The sequence below is a fragment of the Bos grunniens genome, chromosome 2, assembly GCF_055505025.1.
Source record: "Bos grunniens cultivar Pamir isolate PY7600 chromosome 2, Bosgru_T2T1.0, whole genome shotgun sequence".
NCBI lineage: Eukaryota > Metazoa > Chordata > Mammalia > Artiodactyla > Bovidae > Bos > Bos grunniens.
This window is the reverse complement of record NC_141166.1, coordinates 65635529-65662682: the sequence shown is the minus strand read 5'-3', so window position 1 is coordinate 65662682 and position 27154 is coordinate 65635529. Positions and strand designations below refer to the sequence as shown.

The 27154-nt window shown below is 42.5% G+C and overlaps 1 protein-coding gene across 16 annotated transcripts in view; it reads right to left on the bottom strand.

Annotated features, from left to right (window-relative positions):
- The window catches only part of C2H2orf76 (chromosome 2 C2orf76 homolog), a 105350-nt gene that overhangs the window by 50018 nt on the left and 28178 nt on the right, over positions 1-27154 (bottom strand). For 4 of the 16 annotated variants that reach the window (XM_086349828.1, XM_086349919.1, XM_086349847.1 and 1 more), the window contains exon 2: positions 22427-22656. The exons of 11 other annotated variants lie outside the window; for them this stretch is intronic. The gene's annotated coding sequence lies outside the window, so the exon portion shown is untranslated. Of the gene's footprint in view, positions 1-7300; positions 7427-22426; positions 22657-27154 lie in introns of all 16 variants that reach the window. One more of the 16 variants, XM_086349866.1, reaches the window with a different exon arrangement.

Here is a 27154-nt window from a genome sequence, read left to right as displayed (position 1 = left end):
AGCTGAAACTCCAGTACTTTGGCCACCTCATGTGAAGAGTTGACTCATTGGAAAAGACTCTGATGCTGGGAGGGATTGGGGGCAAGAGGAGAAGGGGACGCCAGAGGATGAGATGGCTGGATGGCATCACTGACTCGATGGACATGAGTCTGAGTGAACTCCGGGAATTGGTGATGGACAGGGAGGCCTGGCGTGCTATAATTCATGGGGTCACAAAGAGTCAGATACGACTGAGTGACTGATCTGATCTGATCTGATGAAATACTAGTGAATGAAAAAATAAGTTAGAAAACCATGGGTGTATGGTGTCTGCATAAGATCAGAGACAGGTTCAGAGCAGCATTGACCAAAATGTTCACAGTAGCTATGAATGGTAGAAATCCCAGAGACTGTTACTTGTTTTATAAATTTTTAATATTTCTTGATGTTTTAAGAATGAGTATGTGTTTTGAAATTAGGCTAATTTCTCTGTATACTTACATTTTCACTTTTCTGAGGTATGTGGTACACATCAACAAAAAGTTATTTTTAAACTAAGGTATTTCTATTTCCTTTAAGAAAAAAGAGCTTACTGAGCAAAGGCAAACAAAACAGAACTTAGCAAATACTGGAAAGGACAGAGAGGGTCAGAAACTTAGTTATATTACTGATATGTATTGAAGGATACCAACTATTGATAAATCCAGAAAGTATTACTCAGCAGTCAAGAAGCACTAGAAACAGGTCACACGCCCAAGACGAGTTTACACTTGTCTAAGAAGCACAAAAGGCCTTCCATACTCAGCCCCTCCCTGCTCCTCTGATGGTATTTGTCACCACCACAACCCACTTTGTACATATTACACCAGCAGTAATGTCAGCCCATAATTTTCCACACACATCACGCCGTTCCCAAGCCCCTGCCATACCTTTCCACCCCCAGCTTTTCTCCAAACTCCCTTTGTCTCTCCACTCTTCACCTTACTACAAAGGCAAGCCTCCAAAACCCAGCCTGGCACCATGCTCCAGGACAGCATCACAATACTTTCTCCTCTGCCCCAACTCAGCTAAAGGCCCTCTGTCCACCCACAGCATCTGACCACGTCATACTGCAGTCATCTGTTATGGCTTGTTTTTGTACCAAAGCAACATATGTGTCATGAGGCACGTCCGAGCCCCCATCAGTGTCTGGATAACTGCAATGCTGAGGAACACCTGAATTCCTGACACAGTCCAGCACTACAGACATGGTTATTGTTGTTTAGTCGCTCAGTTGTGTCTGACTCTTTGCAGCCCCATGGACTGTAGCCTACCAAGCTCCTCTGTCCATGGGATTCTCCAGGCAAGACTCCTGGAGCGGGTTGCCATTTCCTCCTCCAGGGGATCTTCCTGACCCAGGGATCAAACCCACATCTCCTGCACTACAGGAGGATTCTCTACCGCAGAGCCACTAGAGAAGCACTCAGGTACCTATGAGTTTTTTCCAGGGTCTATGAAAATGCTTGAGATCTGAAGAAAAAACTTTCTGCTCTAGAACATGAAATTTTAAAAAAATCAAATTTAACATTTAAGTAACTACAACACAAATAACGTTTCAACAGCAATTCAACTCTACTTATAAATCTTAGATTTAATACAGGATACAAGACCATTTTCTACAATGTAGGGAGGGGATTTGAAAAGTAACAGTGCCTAGGGCTTAGGAAGGCTTCCCTGGTGGCTCAGACGCTAAAGCGTTTGTCTGCAATGCAGGAGACCAGTTTCGATCCCTGGGTTGGGAAAATCCCCTGGAGAAGGAAATGGCAGCCCACTCCAGTATTCTTGCCTGGAAAATCCCACGGACGGCGGAGCCTAGTAGGCTACTGTCCATGGGGTCGCAAAGAGTCAGACATGACTGAGCAACTTCACTTCACTTCAGGGCTTAAGAAGGTCTTTAAACTTCTCTGCCTTAGAAACCTGTTCTGGCTGGTACCTTACCTAGCTGGTTTGGGATAATGAAGAAAAACCCATGACCATAGCCAAGCAAAACTCTTAAAAAACAAACAAACAAAGCAAGCACAAAACCCACAGAGGAAGGCCCTCACGAGGAGCTCCCACATCCCACGTCCCTGCACCATCAGAGCCAAGAACCGATGCAGTCCAATATCCTCCCCTCCTGGACCAGTGTCACAGGTCAGGTCGGAGCTGCGTTTCATGGCCCAGACTGCAGCAGCGCGAAAAGGGAAGGTGGAAAATCAGGATGGAGTGGTCAGGGAAAGCCAAGCCAAGCTGCCAGCCAGGTTCCCTAACCATCCAATGGCTCTCATGCCAGAGCTGATGCCTCTCCCTGAGGCAAAGCTCTGAGCTGATGAGTTGTAAACTAGCTAGGGCACTGAGCTGAGATGAAAGTGCACAGCCCAGCATTAACATAAACACCAAACACACATATGCCTAAAATACTTGACTGATGATCTCTATCAGTTCAACAAAATAAAATAAAATAACTACAGCTGATTCTAGTTACTTGCAGTGGATGCTGTCTGTAAAGTGGTCTCAAACACTGAACTCACGAATACTAGACCAGTGCTCCAGGGGAAATATAGAGTCAGGTTCTGGGACACCTGTTTCCTCTAGTCACAATGTTCATTAACTGGTAAATACATAACCTTGTTTTATGTGCATTTCTGTTTAAAGACACCTTATTGGATATATACTGTACACTGCTGATTCATAAATTTTAAACTCACAGCCAGGAGTATTAGAAGATGCCTGAACAAAGTTTGCAAAACACACATGTTTTCTAAGGCACACGCAGACAGCAAGATATTTGGGGGCCATTTTAAAGTGACATCACCAACAAACAACCATGAAAATGTGAAAAGCATGGCATTAAACGAAGCACAATGTGGACACCTGTTTACAATATGAACTGAAACAAGAAGGCAGTAAGTTGCCTCATTTCACCTCAGGTGGCAATGTGAATTTTGTTGATTCAAATGTGTCACAGCCCTGCAGACTGGAGAATGACCAAGAAAGTACCTGGGTATTGCTTTGGGGGTTGCAAGTAAATTTTAGTGAATAGGCAAATCACAAATACACAGTCTGTGAATAACAAGGATTGACTGCATTACAATTAAAAAAAAAAAGTATATGTGTTTTCCGGGTTTCCCTGATAACTCAATTGGTAAAGAATCCACCTGCAATGCAGGAGACCCCGGTTCGATTCCTGGGTGGAGAAGATCCACTGGAGAAAGGATAGGCTACCCACTCCAGTATTCTGGCCTGGAGAATTCCATGGACTATACAGTCCACGGTGTCGCAAAGAGCTGGACACGACTGAGCAACTTTCACTTTCACGTGCTTTGCAGTATATGAAGAAAGCACACTCTTCACTTTTTGTCAGAGAATGGAAGAGAATCCAAATGTCCTTGAGAGTTAAAAGCTTTTTTAAAAAAACTTTTTATTCTGTACTGGCGTATAGCCGATTAACAATGTTGTGATAATTTCAGGTGAAGGGACTCAGCCATACACATACATGTAAAGAATCAGAAGTTTTAAGTGTAGAAAAGCACTCACCATTCAGGCAGTTAGCATTCAGATTTTATAATCACCAGGAAGGAGAAAGGGTGTACATAACTTGAAATTTAACAGATTCCTAAGGTGAATCACTTTGAAAAACTAAAATATTTTGTAGTTATATCTACCCCCTAAATTTAAGTATTGTAAAAACAAAATTGTCATAATACCAAGTTTGCTTTAAAACTTGTCTTACCCATATGAAAAAGGTACAGCTTTCAAAAAACTAATGTTCTAAGCACATACAAAAAACATGTATTACACTAAATGCTTAATTTTCCTCTAGATTTAGGAACTAATAAAACACAGCAAAGAGTTAATTTGCCTTCCTTTTGAAACAAATCAATAAAAAGAAGAAATACAGTTTATTGTTCTTTTATATGAGGAAACTAAACTGGCATAAAAGTAGGAAAAAGAAGAGTACTGCTAAGATGAAAATTACTCAATATGCAAGCGAGTTTGACAATGATTCTGAAGAAAATAAACACATGTACTACTAAATATCACCCAAATATGTGATTTTACCCCTAGAAAAAGTTGTTTGAGGCCAAAGAGAGGGGAGAAAACCTACATTCTTTTTTCCTTTAATGTTTTTGCCTTTTTTTTTTTAATTGGAGAATAACTGCTTTACAATGTTGTGTTGGTTTCTTCTAAACAACTTGAATCAGTCATAATTATATACACACACCCTCCCTCCAGTGTTCCCCTCCCCGGTTCCATCGCACCCCTCCAGGAGGTCACAGAGCTCCCGGCTGGACTCCCTGTGTTATATAATGGCTTCCCACTAGTTATCTATTTTACACATGATAGTGTATATATGGTACGTGTAAGAATTGATGCTTTCAAATTGTGGTGCTGGAAAAGACTCCTGAGAGTCCCCTGGACTTCTAAGAGATCAAACCAGTCAATCCTAAAGGAAATCAGTCCTGAATATTTATTGGAAGGACTGATGCTGAAGCTGAAACTCCAATACTTTGGCCACCTGATGGGAAGAGCTGACTCATTGAAAAAGACCCTGATGCTGGGAAAGACTAAAGGCAAAAGGAAAAGGGGGCAGCAGAGGAAGAGATGGTTAGACAGCATCACTGACTCAATCGCCATGAATCGGAGCAAACTCTGGGAGACAGCCAAGGACAGAGGAGACTGGCGTGCTGCAGTCCATGGGGTCACAATGAGTCAGACACGACTTAGCGACTGAACAACAACAAAGTGTATACATGTAAATGCTATTTTCTCCATTCATCCTATACTCTCCTTCCTCTGCTATGCCCCTATGTCCGTTCTCTACATCTGCATCTCCATTCCTTCCCTGTAAGTAGGTTCATGAGTATATGCTTTAATATATGATATTTGCTTTTTACTTTCTGACTTAACCTCACTGTGTTTAACAGGCTCTGGGTTCATTCACCTCACTACAACTGACCTACATTCTTTATACTATTCTTAAAAATACTGAACACCTAGCACACTGCTAAATAGGTGAATGAGAAATGTTCACCTTTTAAAGAGAACATAACCTTGGCAAATTAGTAAGTTTATATAAAATTCCAATTTAACTGAAGTTGATAAGAATGACAAATTATAATCAAGGCAATTATTTTAGACTATGCCTAAAATGTTAATTCCATTCTAATCTATTCCAGCCTACTTTAAAAGTGTAATTATTTTTAAACTCATAAATAAAGAACAAAATTTTATTTTAAAAATAGACCTTGGTAAAAATGAAATACCAAAAACTAGTCATTATAATAAAAAGAAAAAAGTTACCAGAAATTTGCTTTAAATATTTTCAAAAGTATAATTTTTAAGATCATAAGCGAAAACTTTTTAGAATAGGTCCATGAGAGAATCAGATAAACATGTGAAAACCTCCTAGCCTTTTTCTTCCAAATGTTTAGTTGTATAATTCAAATCAAAACACTACTATATTAGAAAAATCAGTTCATTCATCTTTCAGTGACAGAAAACTTTTGAAAAAGAGATTTTCAATGTATTAACTTATGAAAGACTTTAAAGTCTTTGACCTCAGCCATTTTTTAGATAGGTCAGAAAAATAAAATCTCCAGATGTTTAAAATAACACAAAAGGTGTAAGACAAATAATTAGCTAAATTAAGGCTTCCCTTATGGCTCAGTGGTAAAGAATCTGCCTGCCAATACAGGAGACATGGGTTCAATCCTTGGGAGGCGAAGATCCCCTGGAGAAAGAAATGGTAACCCATTCCACTATTTTTGCCTGGGAAATCCCATGAACAGAAGAGCCTGGCAGGCTACAGTCCATGGGGTCGATAAAGTCAGACATAGTTTAGTTTAGAGACTAAACAACAAATATTAGCTAAATCAGATGATTATGCAAATAATTCTCATACTGTAACTGCTTCACTGTAAGATGACATTAGCAGCTAGCCTTTTCAGAGAAAGAGTCATGGTCAATTCTAATAAGTAAACTCTTGCTGTTTACCCTGAGTGTATCACTCACTGACAAATCAACACCTACAATTCCACAGACCTGCCTTTATGACCTTTGATTTGGGGCAAATACACAAAATCATAATCTGGTTTCTCTGCTCAAGGACGAAAACAAAACTCTCAGAGAACTATCTATTCTGGACAGTTGAGTTTTCCAAAGGGTTTAAGAGTTAACCATTTGGTAAAAATATTTCACGCCGTCCTTCCTGTTTGTAACAAGGTACATGGAATACCAATTCGATTTTTCTTGATACACAATCATCAGTGAGAATGTCAATCCTTACACAGTGTGTTGGAGATACTTCATGGTGCTCTCACACTTCTGCACACCTTGTGAGCAGAGGCACTGGCTGCTCTAGCTCTCAAATACTCTTTTCAAGGATGTGTACAGAGCAAACAGTCCAGGAAGATAGATATTCTCCCCCTCCAGAATAGAGGGCGGTTGTGTTTCCTGTCTGCCGCTGCTGCTGCTGCTGCATCACTTCAGTCGTGTCCAACTCTGTGCGACCCCAGAGACAGCAGCCAACCAGGCTCCGCCGTCCCTGGGATTCTCCAGGCAAGAACACTGGAGTGGGTTGCCATTTCCTTCTCCAATGCATGAAAGTGAAAAGGGAAAGTGAAGTCACTCAGTCGTGTCTGACTTCAGCGATCCCATGGACTGCAGCCTACCAGGCTCCTCCGTCCATGGGATTTTCCAGGCAAAAGTACTGGAGTGGGGTGCCATTGCCCTCTCCGTGTTTCCTATCTAGTATAACAAAAACAATGATTCCCTCTGGGCTAAGGTTGGGTAGGCTCGCAATAGTTCTTTAAAAATATTGCAATATTTGGATTACCTAAATTCAGGGTTCTACAGCTGTGGACTCATGGGACTAAAAAATATTGCAATATTTGGATTACCTAAATTCAGGGTTCTACAGCTGTGGACTCATGGGACAAAAGGAAATGACACAGACAGGGAGCTCATGCTGTTGACTGTGCTGATATACAGTCCCTTGTCTCAGAACCAGGAGTCCCATGTCTTCTGCCAGCATCCAGGAAACTGACAGGCTGACTTGCTAGCTTCCAAGTTGGGTAAAATCTCAAGACTCTTCACAGTTAGGTGACAAGGATGGGATGCTGGCAGAAACATGGCTTTCTGGAACAGAAAAGACAAGGGTCCCATGGGTTTAGGGTACACAAGAAGATTCCCTGGGATCCAGTAACAAAGGTTCTTCTCCAAGTGATGGGTGTGGGGGTGTTAGGGCTAATTAACCTTAGAGGACAAGCAGCAAAAGGTAGGACTGAAACAACCTGCCCACCTTTTGTTGTTGCTCACTCTCCCTTGAGTGGGAGGAGGAAGGGATATTACTGAGGCAGTGAAGCACAAGCCCCTGACTCCAGATGGGAAGCAAAGTGGCTGCAGCTATTGAGTAGAGTCCTCAGAGCTGAAACAGATTATGTCATCAGTGAGGATGCAGAGCTTTTGGATAACTGAAAAATTCATTAAGTTGAGCCATGTTTAGTCACCAAGCCATATGAAACTAAAGATAAGTGGGGCTTCCCAGGTGGCGCTAGTGGTAAAGAACTTGCCTGCCAGTGCAGGAGACGTAAGAGAAACAGGTTCAGTCCCTGGGTCGGGAAGATCCCCTGGAGGAGGGCATGGCAACCCACTCCAGTATTCTTGCCTGGAGAATCCCATGGACAGAGAAGCCTGGTAGGACAGAGAAGCCTGTGTCCATGAGGTCACAGAGAGTTGGACACGACTGAAGCGACTTAGCGCACACACACACACACACATACACACGCTTACTGGCACAAAGCTCCTCTATCCCTTTGTAACCCTGATCCTGCCCTGTGCCTTCTACCCTGACCTCTGCTTTTAGGAGAATCATCAGGGGTGGCCTGAGGCCTCTCTGCTCCCAAGAGAGACCGAAGACCTGACATACCCAAGCATACTGGAGAACTCCAAGGAAAGGAGGGACTCAAATATCTGTGGCTCTGTGGATACAGGCACCCACGTCACTGTGCTACTTGGCCCTGTGCAGGAAGAGGTACTCAGATTCAGCTAACAGAATCTGGACAAGATTCACAATGGGAGAGGAAAACTAACACGATGTAGCAGATGGGTGCTTCAGGCCAATTCAAAGTACTGCTGTTGTTTCTGCATCTGATTGTACAAATGATGCTTGTATATCCTTAATACTTCCCCATCCACAGTGCCAGAGGAGATTCTTCCCCATGAGGAAGAGCTATAGATAAATGCTAGTGAGAGAAGCTCCCCTGCTGTGTATCATCAGTGAGTGGGTCAAGACAACATGTAATTGCCCTACCCATTGATGTTCAAAGTTTTCAATATATAAAAGATGTCCTGTTGGCTGGCAAATCAGACACCTCAGTCTCCACGGTCCTGCCTGTGCTGTTACCACACCTCTGCCAGCCAAATCCAGGGCCCTACTCAACAAGTAAAGTTTCCTGGGATTATGTGGGTGGATTCACAATGCCCAAGCCCTTTGGTGATCAAGGAACAACAGCTGCCTCCTCAGCCTCCCACCACCAAAGAGAAAGCCTAGCACCTTGCTACACTCTTTGGGTACTGGAGACAGTATATGCCTGGGGTGGCTCATCGTGGCCAAGCTGAGCTACAGTCCCCAGAATGCACAAGGGATATTCTCTCCAGAATGTCAGAGGAAGAAGGGGGCAGTGATCATTTTGTAGCATATTCATTTTGTAGACATAATTAAAGTCCATAATCAGCTGGCCTTAAATTAATCAAAAGGGAGATTTTCCTGGGAGGGCCTGACTTAATCAGTTAGAAGCCCTTTAGGAGGACTTCCCTGGTGGCTCAGGCAGTAAAGAATCTGCCTGCAATGCAGGAGACCTGGGTTGGATCCATGGGTTGGGAAGATCCCCTGGAGGAGGGCATGGCAACCCATTCCAGTATTCTTGCCTGAAGAATCCCATGGACTGAGAAGCCTGGTGGGCTACGGTCCATGGAGTTGCAAAGAGTTGGACACAACTGAGCAACTAAGCACAGCACAGGACATAGGCATCCCTGAGCTCAAAGAGTCCAAACTACAGTGAGGCCTGCGCTTGCTCTCCCTCCCCCTGGGTCCTCCCTCCTGACCGCTGCCTGGGACCACGAGCCTTGGTTGGTGTCTGTGGGGTCCAGTCTGCTCCTCATGGGCCCTTCCTGACTGCTGGCCTCTGGATTTCCAACCTGCTTATCCAGTCCCCACCATGGAGTAAGTCAATTCCGTGTGTATGTGTGTGTGTCTGTGTATTTTGTCCCTACTGGTTCTGCTGCTTCTCCAGTTGAACCCTGATTGATACAGTCCTCACATGGACACTCTACATGGTCTTTTAACCTACAAGGCAGCATCCTGAGTGGTGCCCAAATCAATTGACTGCATCAAAAGTGGTCCAACAAGCTGCCCTACATGTCTAACTTTGGTTCCCACAACCCAACGACCTCGTTGAGGTACCAGTCTCTGTGGCTGATGATTTTGCAAACTACAGCCTCTAGCAAAGGGAGACAGCCTCCATTCGGAGGCACTCCTTTGTGTTTGGGGCTCCTCACCTCCTTGACACAGCTACTGACTCAGCAGGACACTCTGTTCACCGAGGTTGCCCTAAATGCCTGGACTTAGTTCACGGATGGTTTGGCTAAGCTCAAACCCAGCAGTGTCCACGGGCTTGGAATGTGACACACAGATTTTTGTGGAGGTGAAGGGAGGGAATTAACCTCATCATTGAAGAACAGAACAACTTGTACCCCAGGAGATACGAGTGGGAAGGATCATTCCCTAACAATCTTTCATCTTTCCAAACTGCCCCGGAGCAGTTCACGTGAAGCAAAACACCCTGACAAGCTTCCCCAAAATTGGTATAAGCACTTCAAATTTAATTGACTCCTGAATTTGCCACCCCTGACAGATGGCTCTGACCCCAATGTGATCACTGTTACCAAGAAAACAAGTGTCTTAGAACATCTGTCCCAGCTCCTGTACTTCTCATACAAGACATCTGTCCACACCTCCAGACATCTTCTCCACCCCATTTCCACAGCCACTGCTCAGCATGTCATGTAACAGACAATGACACTCAGCAAGCAACCTAAACAAACAAGACAGACTGACTGCCGGCCCTCATGCAGTGCCTCCAAAAACAAGGCCTAAATGCAATAATGTGAACCCAAGTGATACATTTGGGTTGAGCAGGTCAAGGGTCATACTGGAGGCCCTGATAACCTATGTGTTCCGAACCACGTGAGTACCAGTTGCAAACTGTAAAGAAATTTTTTTCCAGGGATACCAAATGCACCTCCAGGCCTGTGACTGGTTGTATGCATGAATGTGTATGTGTGTATGCGTGCACATGCACACCACTTGCCTCTCTCCCAAAAAACAGGTCTAAGAACACACATGAGTAAGATCTCAGATGACCAGCAACTAGATTAGAGGTAGCAATCTCTCCAAAAGAGCTCTAGGGAACTCAGGAAAGCTTCTAGGAGGGTTAACTATCTTAAGTAGACCCTATGGACAGTTTCCCCCACAGTGAGCCATCCAATCAGAAAGGGTGGTTTGAAATCCATCCCCAGCTTAAGCTAAAGCGATAAGTAACACCACGTCATCCTGCAGGTTAGCAAGGGTCACTCACTGGCCAGAGTGGCTATGGGTGGCAGACTCTAGACTCCTGCCTTTTGCCCAGGGTAAAGTCTCTGCCAAGGCTAATACAAGCTGCTGCACCTGGATTGATGTCTTGTACCCAGAGGGAAGATCAATACAGAAACTTAAAGAGAAAGGGCCCTGGTTTTTCAAGGCCCATGGTTGGTTTCTGGGATTTGCTCAGAACCCTGGTGGTATGGTGGAGGTCGATACAGCAGGTTCCCCTAATCCTGCTGCTTGGAGTCTTACTGACAGTAGTCCTAATGAAATGCTATCTGAGATGAACAGAACTGATTTAGTCCCAGCCTGTCAGTAGATTAACCAGCCTGGCTGAGAGAGTGGCATACTCAGAGGAAAATTCACTGGAATATGCTATAGACATGAGGAGTGGCTCTTGCCATGCGTGCTAAGTCACTTCAGTCATGTCTGACTCTTTGTGACCCCATGGACTGTAGCTACTAGGCTCCTCTGTCCATGGGATTCTCCAGGCAAGAATACTGGAGTGGGTTGCCCCTTCTTCAGGGGATCTTCCCGATCCAGGGATCAAACCGCATTCCTTAGATCTTCTGCACTGGCAAGCGGGTTCTTTACCACCAGTGCCACTTGGGAGTGGCTCCTAGCCAGAGACAATTTTCCATGAGTCTGAGTTTCTGCATATCTTACTGAGCAGAAGCACTGGCGGCCTTTGTTCTCAGCTATCTTTTCTCAGGATATCTATATAGTCTATGGCCTTGGAAGATAGTATCTGCCCCCAGCATAGGGCTGGTATGTTTACTCTGCTGATCCAATTCCCCACCTCCCATTCTCTCTTCAATCTATTCTAAAGAAGACTTTAGAATAAAGGTTCCTAATATTGTACAGGAGTCGGTGATCAAAACCATCCCCAAGAAAAAGAAATGCAAAAAGGCAAAATGGTTGTCTGAGGAGGCCTTACAAATAGCTTAGAAAGAAGTGAAAGGCAAAAGAGAAAAGGAAATTTATATGTTCATCTAAATGCAGAGTTCCAAAGAATTGCAAGGAGACATAAGAAAGCCTTGCTCAGTGATCAATGCAAATAAAGGAAAACAATAGAATGGGAAAGACTAGAGATCTCTTCAAGCAAATAAGAGCTACCAATGGAACACTTCATGCAAAGATGGGGACAGAAATGGTAGGGACCTAACAGAAGCAGAAGATATTAAGCAAGAATATAGGATATTAGGAAGAATATACAGAACAACTACACAAAAAAAGATCTTAATGACCCAGATAACCATGATGGTGTGATCACTCACCTAGAGCCAGACATCCTGGAATGCAAAGTCAAGTGGGCATTAGGAAGCATCATTACCAACAAAGTTAGTGGAGGTGATGGAATTCCAGTTGAGCAATTTCAAATCCTAAAAGATGATGCTGTGAAATTGCTGCACTCAATATGCCAGCAAATTTGGAAAACTCAGCAGTGGCCACAGGACTGGAAAAGATCAGTTTTCATTCCAATCCCAAAGAAAGGCAATGCCAAAGAATGTTCAAACTGTTACAAAATTGTACTCATCTCACACACTAGCAAAGATATGCTCAAAATTCTCCAAGCTAGGCTTCAACAGTACACAAACTGAGAACTTCCAGATTTAGAAAAGGCAGAGGAACCAGATATCAAATTGTCAACATTCGTTCCATCATTGGAAAAGCAAGAGAGTTCCAGAAAAACATCTACTTCTGCTTTATTGACTATGCCAAAGCCTTTGATTGTGTGGATCACAGTAAACTGTGGAAAATTCTTCAAGAGATGGGAATACCAGATCACCTTACCTCCCTCCTGAGAAATCTGTATGCAGATCAAGAAGCAACAGTTAGAACCAGACATGGAACAATGGACTGGTTCCAAATTGGGAAAGGAATACGTCAAGGCTGTATATTGTCACCTTGCTTATTTAACTTATATGTAGAGTACATCATGAGAAACGCTGGGCTGGAGGAAGCACAAGCTGGAATCAAGATTGCCAGGAGAAATAGTAATAACCTCAGATATGCAGATGACACCACCCTTTTGGCAGAAAGTGAACAGGAACTAAACAGCCTCTGATGAAAGTGAAAGAGGAGAGTAAAAAATCTGGCTTAAAACTCAACATTCAAAAAATGAAGATCATGGCATCAGTCTCAGCATTTCATGGCAAATAGATGGGAAAACAATGGAAATAGTGACAAACTTTATTTTCTTGGGCTCCAAAATCACTGCAGACGATGTCCACAGCCATGAAATTAAAAGACACTTGCTCCTTGGAAGAAAAGGTATGACCAACCTAGACAGCATATTCAAAAGCAGAGACATTACTTTGCCAACAAAGGTCGGTCTAGTCAAAGCTATGGTTTTTCCAGTAGTCATGTATGGATGTGAGAGTTGGACCATAAAGAAGGCTGAGTGCCAAAGAATTGATGCTTTTGAACTGTGATGTGGGATAAGACTCTTGAGAGTCCCTTGGACTGCAAGGAGATCCAACCAACCAATCCTAAAGGAAATCAGTCCTGAATATCATTGGAAAGACTGATGCTGAAGCTCCAATACTTTGGCCATCTGATGTGAAGAACTGACTCATTGGAAAAGACCCTGATGCTCAGAGAGACTGAAGACAGGAAGAGAAGGGGGCAACAGAGGATGAGGTGGTTGGATGGCATCACCGACTTGATAGACATGAGTTTGAGCAAGCTCTGGAAGTTGGTGATGGACTGGGAAGCATGGCATGCTGCAGTCCATGGGGTCGCAAAGAGTCGGACATGACTGAGTGACTGAACTGAATAGAACTGAAAGACTTTGCACTCACCCCTCAGTTAAAATAGCAGAGGTCAGATCCACTGAATACATTTCTCTCCTTTTCTTCATATCCCTTCGATCACACTCAACTTCTTAGAAGCACTCAACAGAGCTGAAGAACCTGCTCATCCTTGTCTGCCTCTCTCCAGCTGTCTATTACTGCACTTTTCCTTTCCGAGATCTTCTCCAGGCTCCTCTCCTCTCTGAGACCTTGAAATGTTACTGCTCCTCTGACCATTCTCTCAAATACATTTCCAGACCTAAGTTCAAAACTCAGACATCAGTGGGCTACTTAAATCCTCTAGTTAGTTATCACCCCAGGCATTTAACATATCCCAAACTGAACCTGGCAGTTAAATCTGACCTCAACTCCTAGTCCTAAATTCCCCATCTCAGTCAATTACACTGAGTTACTCAAGCCATCAGCAGAGCATTCCTCCTTCCCTACTCTTTAGCTAACCCAGCAAATCTTCTCAGCTCTTTCCCCAAAACTTATCTTGAATTTCCCCATTTCTCTCCACCTCCATTACACTAGTCTAAGCCTCCACTCTCACTGTCTCTACTGAAATAATAGAAACTGGTCTTGGTCCCAATACCAGTCCAGTTCTCTCAATCCATGTGACATATAGCAGCAGGAGTGATCTCCATAATATGTAAATCTGAATATGTCTCCCCTGCTTAAAATTCTTCACAGGCTCCCCAGAGCCCCTAAAGGAAAGAAGTGAACTCATCATTACGCCAGCTAGTCCCTGCATGGTTTGGCCCTAGATACCATCTCCCCCTATGCCACTGCTCAACAATTACACTGGTCCTCCTTTGGTTCTTCCAATACATCCAGCTTTCTGAATTATTCCAGAAACTAGACAACAGGTTGTTCTCTAGCTTGAAACATTCTTGCTTTTTCTAAAACTGGATCCTCCCTATCAGGAGGACCTTTTCTGACTGACTCAGCTCCACTTATTATTCCTTTGCTCTGTTTTTCCCTACTATAGAACAATAATGCTTGAAGAAGAGCACTTGTTTTTAATACCAATTCATTTATTTCTGATTTTTAGGTGAATGTTCTTGTGGGTATTACTGTGTTCTCCCTAAAAAGACAAGTTGACAACCTAATACCTACCCCTTCCTCAGAACGTGACCTTACTTGTAAATGCAGTTGCTGAAGATGCAACTCATTAAGGTGAGGTCATACTGGGATAGGCTGGGCCTCATATCCAATACAACTAGTGTCCTTATCAAAGCAGAGGGCCTTGTAAAGACAAGCACACAAGAAGACCACCATGTGAAGATGGGGGACTGAAGTGATGCCTCTACGAGCCAAGGAATGCTTGGGGCTACCAGAAAATAAGAGAGAGACAAGGAACAGATTCTCTCTCACAATCTTCACAAGGAATCAGGCTTGCTCATTGATTTTGGACTTCTGGCCCCCAGAACTATGGGACAATAAATATCTGTTGTTTGAAGTCTCCCAGCTTACGATACTTTGCTATAGCAACCCTAAGAGACTAACACAAATGCCAAATTGCAAAGACATATATAGAAGTGAAAGGTGTTCTTACAGAGGGAGGCAGTGGATAAAGGGGCATGAATGACAGTTTTAACATTTGTCTGCTTCAACTAAAACTTTCATTTTTGAAAGTAACCTAATTATTAAAATATGAACAACAGGAGTTCCCTGGTGGTCCAGGAGTTATGAATCAGCACTTGCACTGCAGGGGGCATGATTTGGATCGCTGGTCCAGGGAACTAAGATCCTCCATGCTGCATGGTGCGGTAAAAAAAAAATACATATGAGCCACAATGACAGTGAAACCTCACTACACAGAAATGTCATGACTTATAGGAAATACATATACATTTGGTCCTCATCCACAGTTCCTGCTCACAGTTTCCAAATCTCTTAGAATCTCCTGAACAATGGAATGGAATTTGGTCTCTCACCCTCAGTTTCTGAAAACCACTCCAGGGAAGGTGACTTTTGGGGTCTACACAAAGGTGGGGGCTGTGTTAGGAAAACTAACTTTCAGTCCCACCCTGTGCTGGAAGTTGAATCGATCACCACTGGCCAGTGATTTAGTTAATCATAACCATGTAATGAAGCCTCCATAAACAACTCCAAAGGACAGCTTTTTGGATCTTTTTCAGAGATCTTCCATGTTGGGGAACCAGAACACTTCCACATGCCCCCATGCTCAGCTTCATCAGCCATGACAACAGAAGTCCCTTTGTAGGACCTCAACCCATGTATCTTGTCTGACTGTTGATGTATATCCTTTAATATCCTTTTATAATAAGTTGGTAATCTAGTGAGTAAACAGGTTTTCCTGAGTTCTGTGAGCTCTTCTAACAAGCTAATTGAACCCCAAGAGGGAGTTGTGGGAACCTCTGATTTACAGCCAATTGATCAGAAGTATGGGCTGCAACCTAGACTTGCAGCTGGCATCCTGAATTGGAGGGGTCAACAGAACCTCCAATCTGTAGCTGGTCAAAAGCACAGATAACAACTTGTGTGACTGGCCTCTGAAGTGGAGGGCAAACTTGTGCAACTGAGCCCTTTGTCTATGGAATCTGATTCTATCTGGACAGGTACTGTCAGAACTGAGTTGAATTTGTGGATACCCTCCTAGCATCAAGAACTGCTTGTTGATGTGGGGAAGCCTCCATATATGTACACTGGAATTGAGTCTAGGAACCCAATTCAACAAGCCCCCCCCCCGCCACCAAAAAAAATCTCTATTATTACACCAATCCGTATTAAATGGCACTGCAAACAGTTCCTGAAAAACTACAATGGAGTCAATGAAGAAAAGTCACAGATTCCTCAATCTCAACTCTATGATCATTTATAACAAGGACTGGGGCAAGTTATCCCTAATTTTGTTATGAATATGCTTCAAGGTTTTTGCTTTAACAAAGTGCATTAAGGATGATAATAATAGCTACTCGGAATGTGCTAAACGCTTTAGAAATATCATTAGGTTCAGATCAGTCGTTTAGTCATGTCTGACTCTATACGACCCCATGAACCGCAGTACGTCAGTCAGGCTTCCCTGTCTATCACCAACTCCCGGAGACCACCCAAACCCATGTCCATTGTGTTGGTGATGCCATCCAACCATCTCATCTGTCATCCCCTTCCACTCCTGCCCTCAATCTTTCCCAGCATCAGGGTCTTTTCAAATGAGTCAGCTATTTGCATCAGGTGGCCAAAGTACTGGAGTTTCAGCTTCAACATCAGTCCTTCCAATAAACAATGATCTTTAGGATGGACTGGTTGGATCTCCTTGCAGTCCAAGGGACTCTCAAGAGTCTTCTCCAACACTACAGTTCAAAAGCATCAATTCTTCGGCACTCAGCTTTCTTTATAGTCCAACTCTCACATCCATAAGACTACCAGAAAAACCACAGCCTTAACTAGACGGACCTTTGTTGGCAAAGTAATGTCTCTGCTTTTTAATATGCTGTCTAGGTTGGTCATAACTTTCCTTCCAAGGAGCAAGCATCTTTTAATTTCATGGCTGCAGTCACTATCTGCAGTGATTTTGGAGCCCAAAAAAATAAAGTCAGCCACTGTTTCCCCATCTATTTCCCATGAAGTGATGGGACCAGATGCCATGATCTTCATTTTCTGAATGTTGAGCTTTAAGTCAACTGTTTCACTCTCCTCTTTCACTTTCATCAAGAGGCTCTTTAGTTCTTCAATTTCTGCCATAAGGGTGGTGTCATCTGGATATCTGAGGGTATCGCTATTTTTCCTGGCAATCTTGATTCCAGCTTGTCCTTCATCCAGCCCAGCATTTCTCATGATGAACTCTGTATAGAAGTTAAATAAGCAGGGTGACAATATTCAGCCTTGACGTACTCCTTTTCCTATTTGGAAACAGTGTGCTGTTCCATGTCCAGTTCTAACTGTTGCTTCCTGATCTGCATATAGGTTTCTCAAGAGGCAGGTCAGGTGGTCTGGTATTCCCAGCTCTTTCAGAATTTTCCACAGTTTATTGCGATCAACACAGTCAAAGGCTTTGGCATAGTCAATAAACCAGAAATAGATGTTTTTCTGGAATGCTCTTGTTTTTTCAGTGATCCAGCAGATGTTGGCAATTCGATCTCTGGTTCCTCTGCCTTTTCTAAAACCAGCTTGAACATCTGTAAGTTCACGGTTCATGAACTGCTGAAGCCTGGCTTGGAGAATTTTGAGCATTACTTTACTAGCGTGTGAGATGAGTGCAATTGTGCGGTAGTTTGAATATTCTTTGGCATTGCCTTTGGGACTGGGATGAAAACTGACCTTTTCCAGTCCTGTGGCCACTGGTGAGTTTTCCAAATTTGCTGGCATATTGAGCACAGCAGTTTCACAGCATCATCTTCCAGGATTTGAAATAGCTCAATTGGAATTCCATCACCTCCACTAGCTTTGTTCGTAGTGATGATTCCTAAGGCCCACCTGACTTCACATTCCAGGATGTCTGGCTCTAGGTGAGTGTGAGTGATCACACCATCATGATTATCTTGGTCGTGAAGTGCAGTAAGCCAGGCTTTCTTCCTGCTACAAGATTTAATGCGATCACGACGGTTTGTGGGCTTGCTTATCCTGGAAATAGCAGCTTTAATAACCACAATTACTTCTGTTACTGTGGCAGCAATATCATTGACTCAACAAGTGCATACTGCCCAATATGTTGATACCATGTCTAAAAATGTTTCTCTAACTCTAGCAACACAGGAAGCTATAGATAGAAATTTGGAGATGAGGGTAGATGCCTTGGAAGAGGCAATAATGCATATTGGGACTGAGTTACAGGCTTTAAAAGTGAAAATGGTTCTGTCTTGCCACACTGATTACCGGTGGATATGCGTGACATGTTTGAAGGTGAATGAGACAGATTATGAACGGGAAAAAATCAAAAATCATATCTCAGGTGTTTGGAACAGCTCTGACATTGGCCTGGACTTAGGGAAACTTCATAATCAAATACAGACCCTGGAACACTCTCAACTGGATTTTACCGCTGCTGGAGCAGCTAATGACTTTTTTCACACTTTCTCTAACTTCATTTCAGGAAAAAACATTCTGTCTAATCTGTTGGTGCTTTAATTTTGCTTCTCATAATCATTCTTCCTTGTATTGTCAGGATTCTTCAGCAGAACATTCAGAAACTCGCGACTGAGCTGCATCTGGCTGTTTTAAGAAATAAAAAAGGGGGAGATGCCGGGAGCCATCTCCCGGCATATTGCATATTGAGTGCAACACTTTCACAGCATCATCTTTCAGGATCTGGAATAGCTCAACTGGAATTCTATCACTGCCAGGAGCCAGCGTGAGGAACTCCGCCCGTGGCAAAGGTCATGAGGAAGGAGGCTTGGCATACGCAAAGGCGGGATCAAGCCTCAGGAGTCCCCCTGGAAATTCTCGAGCATCTACCCCCAAAACCAGAGTCTGCCTACTTTCTGCTTTGTGCTCTCACCTATACCTCTGACTTTACAGGGGGCTGTCCCCCACTACCTCTCTCTGAAAAAAGAGTTAACTTACAGCTCCAGTTAATAAAGTTCCTGGGTGTGATAGTGTTTCAACCTACAAACTCCTTTGGAAGTCCTCTAGCCTGCCTGAATAGGTTTTTCCGGCCATGTGATTGTTCAGAGCCTCCCAACTGTGAGAGGCATGAGATGTTCTAAACTGTCTAAATATAGATTCCTTTGAGCAGTTGAAAGATTGATTAGAAATTGTATTGGTGAAGGGTTTTTCACTTGTTGGGCCAATGTTTGCTACTAAATCTCCATATCCCTTACCTGCTGTGTCCCTGGCAGTGTATTGATTAATATAATTGGTGTAAGTAGTAGCTTTAATGTTTGTAACCTTGGACCCTTGAGTTAATTCTTTTTCTTGTTATAGCCCACCACACCTTTGCCCTGTAGGAATGCAACTTTATCTAATGCTTTTGGAGGGTGGCACCTGACTAATCACCTTTAGAGAAAAATAAGTTTTCTGAAGAAAGGGTCTTAAAATGTTAACAGGCCTCCGGGCCAGAAGATGATGCAAATCACCTAAACTTTTGCATATGATAAGTCTGCAGGAAGAAAGCCTGGCTTACTTCATGACTCTACCCCTTCCCCCATTATCCTCTATGCATAACTTAAGGCATAAAAACTACTTTGGAAAATAAAGTGCGGGCCTTGTTCACTGAAGCTTGGTCTCCCCATGTCGTTCTTTCTCTCACCTTCTGGCTGAATTATTCAGCCTCTTTTCTTCACTAAATTTTCTCACTGAGCTATCCTTATATAACCACTCTTTATATCTTTAATTCTATCATATCCTGATCGCCAAAGCCGTCTCCCCTTCGAATTCCCTGGATCCACCGGGGCTGGACCCCGGGAGTGAAGATCTTTTTTGTACACTTCTTCTGTGTATTCTTGCCACCTCTTCTTAATATCTTCTGCTTCTGTTAGGTCCATACAATTTCTGTCCTTTATTGAGCCAATCTTTGCATGAAATATTCCCTTGGTATCTCTAATTTTCTTGAAGAGATCTCTAGTCTTTCCCATTCTGTTGTTTTCCTCTATTTCTTTGCATTGATCACTGAGGAAGGCTTTCTTATCTCTCCTTGCTATTCTTTGGACCTCTGCATTTAAATAGGTGTATCTTTCCTTTTCTCCTTTGCCTTTCACTTCTCTTCTTTTCACAGCTATTTGTAAGGCCTCCTCAGACAGTCATTTTGCTTTTTTTGCATTTCTTTTTCTTGGGGATGGTCTTGTTCCCTGTCCCCTGTACAATGTCACTAATAATCCTCAATTACCTATCAGCAAAGCAGGTGCAACTGCCCCTATTTTGCCGATGAGGAAACAAAGGATATGTGAGTCTAGAATAACACAGCTAATTCAGTAGCAGAGACAAGACTAGAACACATGCCTTCCATCAAGAGCTACCTACACACAAATAATGTATTTGGCAGACTCTACTAAAGAACAATCAGTGTCACTGCAGAAACATTTCAGGTACTGTTACACATAATCAGAAAATACTGTCATGTGCTAAGTCACTGTAGTTGTGTCTGACTGTGTGACCCTATGGACTAAGGGACCCTTCAGACTCCAGGCTCCTCTAAAGCCTGGGATTCCTCTGGAATCCCTTGCCAGGGATTCTCCAGTCAAGAATACTGGAGTGGGTTGCCATGCCCTCCTCTAGGGGATCTTTCTGACCAAGGGATCAAACCCATGTCTCTTCTACCTGCATTGACAGGTGAGTTCTTTACCACTAGGGCCACCTGGGAAGCCCGAAAATACTGTTAAGATAAATTCAAAACTTACTTTTTGTATCACCCATTCCAGGAAGGATGCTTTTTAAAATAAATTGTTTCTAAGTTAATATTTTAAAACATACATTATATTAAGCACTAGCTAAAGTTGGATTTGGTCTTACCGAAACTCACTTTTTGGGCTTCCCAGGTGGGGCTAGTGGTACAGAACCCACCTGCAATGTGGGAGACACAGGTTCGATCCCTGGGTCAGGAAGATCCCCTGGAGGAGGAAATGGCAACCCACTCCAGTATTCTTGCCTGGAGAATCCCATGGACAGAGGAGCCTGGTGGGCTACAGTCCATAGGGTTGCACAGAGTCGGACATGACTGAAGCCACTTAGCATAGCACAGCACAAACTCACTTTTAATGGCAAACCACTTGGCTTGTATTTGACCACTTGGCTTCTTTTTTTTTTTAGTTGAAGAAGTTCCTATAGAATACTATATAAGTTATAAGAGAACAACATTTTTTAAAGGTTATACTCCACTTATTACAAAATATTGGCTATATTCCCCTACCACTTGGCTTCTTAAGAAGAAAATAATCCTGCTATTGAATTTGGGAGGTTGTAAGCTTCAACCACATGAAACAACTTTCAAATAGCCAAAAGAGAACTAATGCTCTTCTGAAAAGAATGGAGAACACTGAGTTTTTATTCAACTTTAAAAGCCACAACTTGGGTTATGAATTCAGAATCTAGTCTAACTCACGGAGAAACTAATGATGAATTTTAAGTGGTACTATTCTTCATTTCTGTGTCTAGGAAGATGGAGTAGATGTATCTTTCCCTATATGTCCTGATTAAAATACAACTAAAAATCCTGAACATTATCTATAAAACAAATGTAAGAGGATCAGAAAGGTGGAGGGAGGGCAACAATTAGCTAGGGATCTACAGACCTAAGGAACATGGTGGAGAGGTCCCTGGGTTTTCATATATCTCAGACACAGAGCTGAAGAAGTCAGCAACCCAGAATCACAAACAGGTGCAGGAAAAGGGAAAAAAAGCTTGAACAAGTCTTCTCTATCTAGCCAAAGGACCAGGAAAGGGGCAGCCTAGCCAAGAAAGAAAACTTTTAGACAAAGGAGCCCTCTAATCCAGCCAGAAATCACATAAGAAACTGCTGCCCAACCCCCACTAGCAAAGGTAGAGCTGGAGCCTAGACTTCTACCCTCCCCAGGCCTTAATGAGGAGCCCCAACCCCCCCCCGCCAGGGTCACATTAGAGAAGGCTGAGTAGGGAGCTGGATAATCACCAGCTTGACTCCTCGGCATCCTGGAGTCAGTAAAGAGCTCAGACTCCCACCTCCACAGTAATAAAAGGCCCCCGCCTTCCCCACGGGGGCGCTGTGGAGAGTTTAGCTAAGCTACTACGTGATACTGCTGCCCCAGCAAACATTTTGTTTGGCTGTGTAGCCCCACGAGGACCTTAAACTGAAACTTGCCCCCTCATGGAAGAATGTGCCCTAGATAACAGCCCTGAATCACAAAGAAATACAAGCTCCTGATAAGACTTCCCCCACAGCCCTTGTGATCACCAGTTTCCCCTGCCTCCAGGGCCTGCCCTTTGACACTCCTTAGATAAAACCTCCACAGAGCTTACTGGAACCCTGCATATTTGGTTTGAACTGATCAATCCAGTGTTAGCCGGGGAACCCCAGGGATTCCACCCATAGACCATGTGTTCCAGGTCTTACAGCTCACTCTCTCCCTGTACTCAGTCTTGACCTCCTCCCCATGTGGGTCCTTGAGTAGTGCCATGTACTTCCTTCAGGACGGGTGAGTAATAACGATCTCTATTTCAACTTCTCTGTGGTCCTCCGTTGACCACAGCTCGCCATCCAGCAACCTGTGCTCCACTTCACAAATGTTAATATTAGTGTCACAGGGGGCCTGGTGAAGAGTCAGAAGCTTTCATCTCAGGAACCTAGAAAAATAAAAGCAAAACAACCCAAAATAGGCAGAAGGAAAGAAATAATAGAGGACAGAAATCAATAAAGTTGAAAACAGAAAGACAATAAAGAAAAAATCAATGAAAAAAGGGCTAGTTCTTTGGAAAGACCAAAAAAATTGACAAATCTTGTGCAAGACTGGCCAAAAAAAGAGAGACGATCTAAATGATCAATATCAGAAATGAAACAAATATTCGCTAAGACTCTGTACATTTCATAAGGGAATACTATGAACAAATCTACATACACACATTTCACAACATAGGTTAAAGGGGCCAATTTCTTGAAAAACACCAACTACCACCATTAATCCAATAAGAAATAGATAATCTGAATGGAACTTTTAAGGAAACTATTAAGGAAAATCCATAATTTTGATACTCCCAAAAGAGAAATCTCTAGGCCCAGAAGGTTTCACTGAAGAATTCTACACATTCTCTTCTAGAAAACAGAATAGGAGGGCACATTTCCTAATTCATTTTATGAAGTTAATAGTTACAGGATAACCAACCAAAGGCACTATAAAAACAAAAGCCACAGACCAATATTCTCTACAAATCCAAGGCAAGTATATATACACTCTCATCACTCTTATTCAATATAGTTATGGTTCTAGAACATAGTTCTGGAAGTTCTAGACATAGACAAGTTTATTCTAAAATTTATATGGAATGAGAAAGGAACTAAAATAACTAAACAATTCTGCAAAAGGAGAATAAAGTAGAAAGAATTAGTTTACCCAATTTCAAAATTTATTATACAGCTACAATAATCAAGACTGTGTAGTATTGGTGGAGGAACAGATGCACAGATCAACAGAAGACAGGACCCAGAAAAGACCACATAAATATGCCCAAGAGGTTACAGACAAAGGTGCAAAAAGCAATTCATTAAAGGAAAGATATCTTTTCAACAAATGGTGCTGAAACAATTAGACATCCAAGGTAGGGGAGGGGAGGAGAACCTAAATCTAAATCTTATACTTTATACAAAAATTAACTCAAAATAAATTATGTGAATTTTAAAATGCAAAACTATAAAACTTTTACTAAAAAAAAGAGAAAATTCTCAGAATCTAGGGCTAGGTCAAAATTTATTATACATGACACCAAAAGTGTAATCCATAAAAGAAAAAACTGGAAAAACTGGATTTCACCAGAATTAAAATTTTATGGTTTGTGAAAGACTCTGTTAAGATTAAAAAAAAAAAAAACTAAAAATTGGAAGAAAATATTTGTAAACCACATATCCAACAAAGGAATAGTATCTGGAATATATTAAGAACTCCCAAAACTCAACATCTAAAAAAATCCAATTTAAACACAACCAAAAGACACAGAAAATTCAGAGAAGAGATTATACATGTGGCACAAATACACGCACAAAAAGATGCTCAACATCATTAATAATTAGGGAATGCAAACCTAAAACCACAATGAGATACCACTACACACATATAAGAATGCCTAAAATAAAAAATAGTGATAACACCAAATTCTGGCAAGGATGTGGAGAAACTGGATCTCTCCTTTATTACTGGTAGGAATGTAAAATGGTACAGACACAATGGCAATTTCTTACAAAACCAAATATGGAATGGCCATATGGCCCAGAACTGTACTCCTGGGCTTTCATTCCAGAAAAATGAAAACATTCACAGAAAAATCTGTACATGAGTGACTAGCAGCAGCTTTATTGGTAACAATTAAAATGTGGAAACAGTGCAGATGTCCTTCAACAGGTGAACAGTTAAACAAACTGGTTCATCTATATGATGGAATACACTCAGCAATAGGAATTACTGGTACATACAACAATCTGGATGAATCACTAGAGAATTATGATGAGTAAAGAAGCCAATCCCAAAAGGTTACAAACTACATGATTTCACTTATATAACATTCTTGAAATGACAAAATTATAGAAATAGAATAAATTGCTGGTTGCCAGGAGCAGAGGAAGAGTCAGGACAGGAGGGAAGTGGTTGTGGCTATCACAGGGCAATAAAAGGACGATGATGAAAATGTTCTGTATCTTCAACCTATTATTGCCAATATACTATTTGTGGTATGTACAATAGTTGTGCAAGCTGTTACCATCAGGACAAAACAGGTAAAGAGCACAGAAGGACGTCCCTGCTGTCCAGTGGTTAAGAAACTCCACACTTCCACTGCAGGGGGCACAGGTTTAAACTCTGGTTCAGACCATGAACACCTTATTGCCAAATTCAGACTTAAATTGAAGAAAGTAGGGAAAACCACTACACCATTTAGGTATGACCTAAATCAAATCCCTTATGATTATACAGTGGAAGTGAGAAATAGATTTAAGGGCCTAGATCTGATAGATAGAGTGCCTGATGAACTATGGAATGAGGTTAAGGGCCTAGATCTGATAGATAGAGTGCCTGATGAACTATGGAATGAGGTTCGTGACATTGTACAGGAGACAGGGATCAAGACCATTCCCATGGAAAAGAAATGCAAAAAACCAAAATGGCTGCCTGGGGAGGCCTTACAAATAGCTGTGAAAAGAAGACAAGCGAAAAGCAAAGGAGAAAAGGAAAGATATAAACATCTGAATGCAGAGTTCCAAAGAATAGCAAGAAGAGATAAGAAAGCCTTCTTCAGCGATCAATGCAAAGAAATAGAGGAAAACAACAGAATGGGAAAGACTAGGGATCTCTTCAAGAAAATCAGAGATACCAAAGGAACATTTCATGCAAAGATGGGCTCGATAAAGGACAGAAATGGTACGGACCTAACAGAAGCAGAAGATATTAAGAAGAGATGGCAAGAATACACAGAAGAACTGTACAAAAAAGATCTTCATGACCCAGATAATCATGATGGTGTGATCACTGACCTAGAGCCAGACATCCTGGAGTGTGAAGTCAAGTGGGCCTTAGAAAGCATCACTACGAACAAAGCTAGTGGAGGTGATGGAATTCCAATTGAGCTATTCCAAATCCTGAAAGATGATGCTGTGAAAGTGCTGCACTGAATATGCCAGCAAATTTGGAAAACTCAGCAGTGGCCACAGGACTGGAAAAGGTCAGTTTTCATTCCAATCCCAAAGAAAGGCAATGCCAAAGAATGCTCAAACTACCACACAACTGCACTCATCTCACACGTTAGTAAAGTAATGCTCAAAATTCTCCAAGCCAGGCTTCAGCAATATGTGAACCGTGAACTTCCTGATGTTCAAGCTGGTTTTAGAAAAGGCAGAGGAACCAGAGATCAAATTGCTAACATCCGCTGGATCATGGAAAAAGCAAGAGAGTTCCAGAAAAACACCTATTTCTGCTTTATTGACTATGCCAAAGCCTTTGACCGTGTGGATCACAATAAACTGTGGAAAATTCTGAAACAGATGGGAATACCAGACCACCTGATCTGCCTCTTGAGAAATCTGTATGCAGGTCAGGAAGCAACAGTTAGAACTGGACATGGAACAACAGACTGGTTCCAAATAGGAAAAGGAGTACGTCAAGGCTGTATATTGTCACCCTGCTTATTTAACTTATATGCAGAGTACATCATAAGAAACGCTGGACTGGAAGAAACACAAGCTGGAATCAAGATTGCAGGGAGAAATATCAATAACCTCAGATATGCAGATGACACCACCCTTATGGCAGAAAGTGAAGAGGAACTAAAAAGCCTCTTGATGAAAGTGAGAGTGGAGAGTGAAAAAGTTGGCTTAAAGCTCAACATTCAGAAAACGAAGATCATGGCATCTGGTCCCATCACTTCATGGGAAATAGATGGGGAAACAGTGGAAACAGTGTCAGACTTTATTTTTCTGGGCTCCAAAATCACTGCAGATGGTGACTGCAGCCATGAAATTAAAAGACGCTTATTCCTTGGAAGGAAAGTTATGTCCAACCTAGACAGCATATTAAAAAGCAGAGACATTACTTTGCCAACAAAGGTTCATCTAGTCAAGGCTATGGTTTTTCCTGTGGTCATGTATGGATATGAGAGTTAGACTGTGAAGAAGGCTGAGCGCCAAAGAATTGATGCTTTTGAACTGTGGTGTTGGAGAAGACTCTTGAGAGTCCCTTGGACTGCAAGGAGATCCAACCAGTCCATTCTGAAGGAGATCAGCCCTGGGACTTCTTTGGAAGGAATGATACTAAAGCTGAAACTCCAGTACTTTGGCCACCTCATGTGAAGAGTTGACTCATTGGAAAAGACTCTGATGCTGGGAAGGATTGGGGGCAAGAGGAGAAGGGGACGCCAGAGGATGAGGTGGCTGGATGGCATCACTGACTCGATGGACGTGAGTCTGAGTGAACTCCGGGAGTTGGTGATGGACAGGGAGGCCTGGTGCGCTGTGACTCATGGGGTCGCAAAGAGTTGGACACAACTGAGTGACTGATCTGATCTGATCTGAGAAGCTAAAGGTTCCACGTGCCTGGTGGCCAAAAAAATGAAAAACATAAAACAGAAGCAATATTGTAACAAAAGC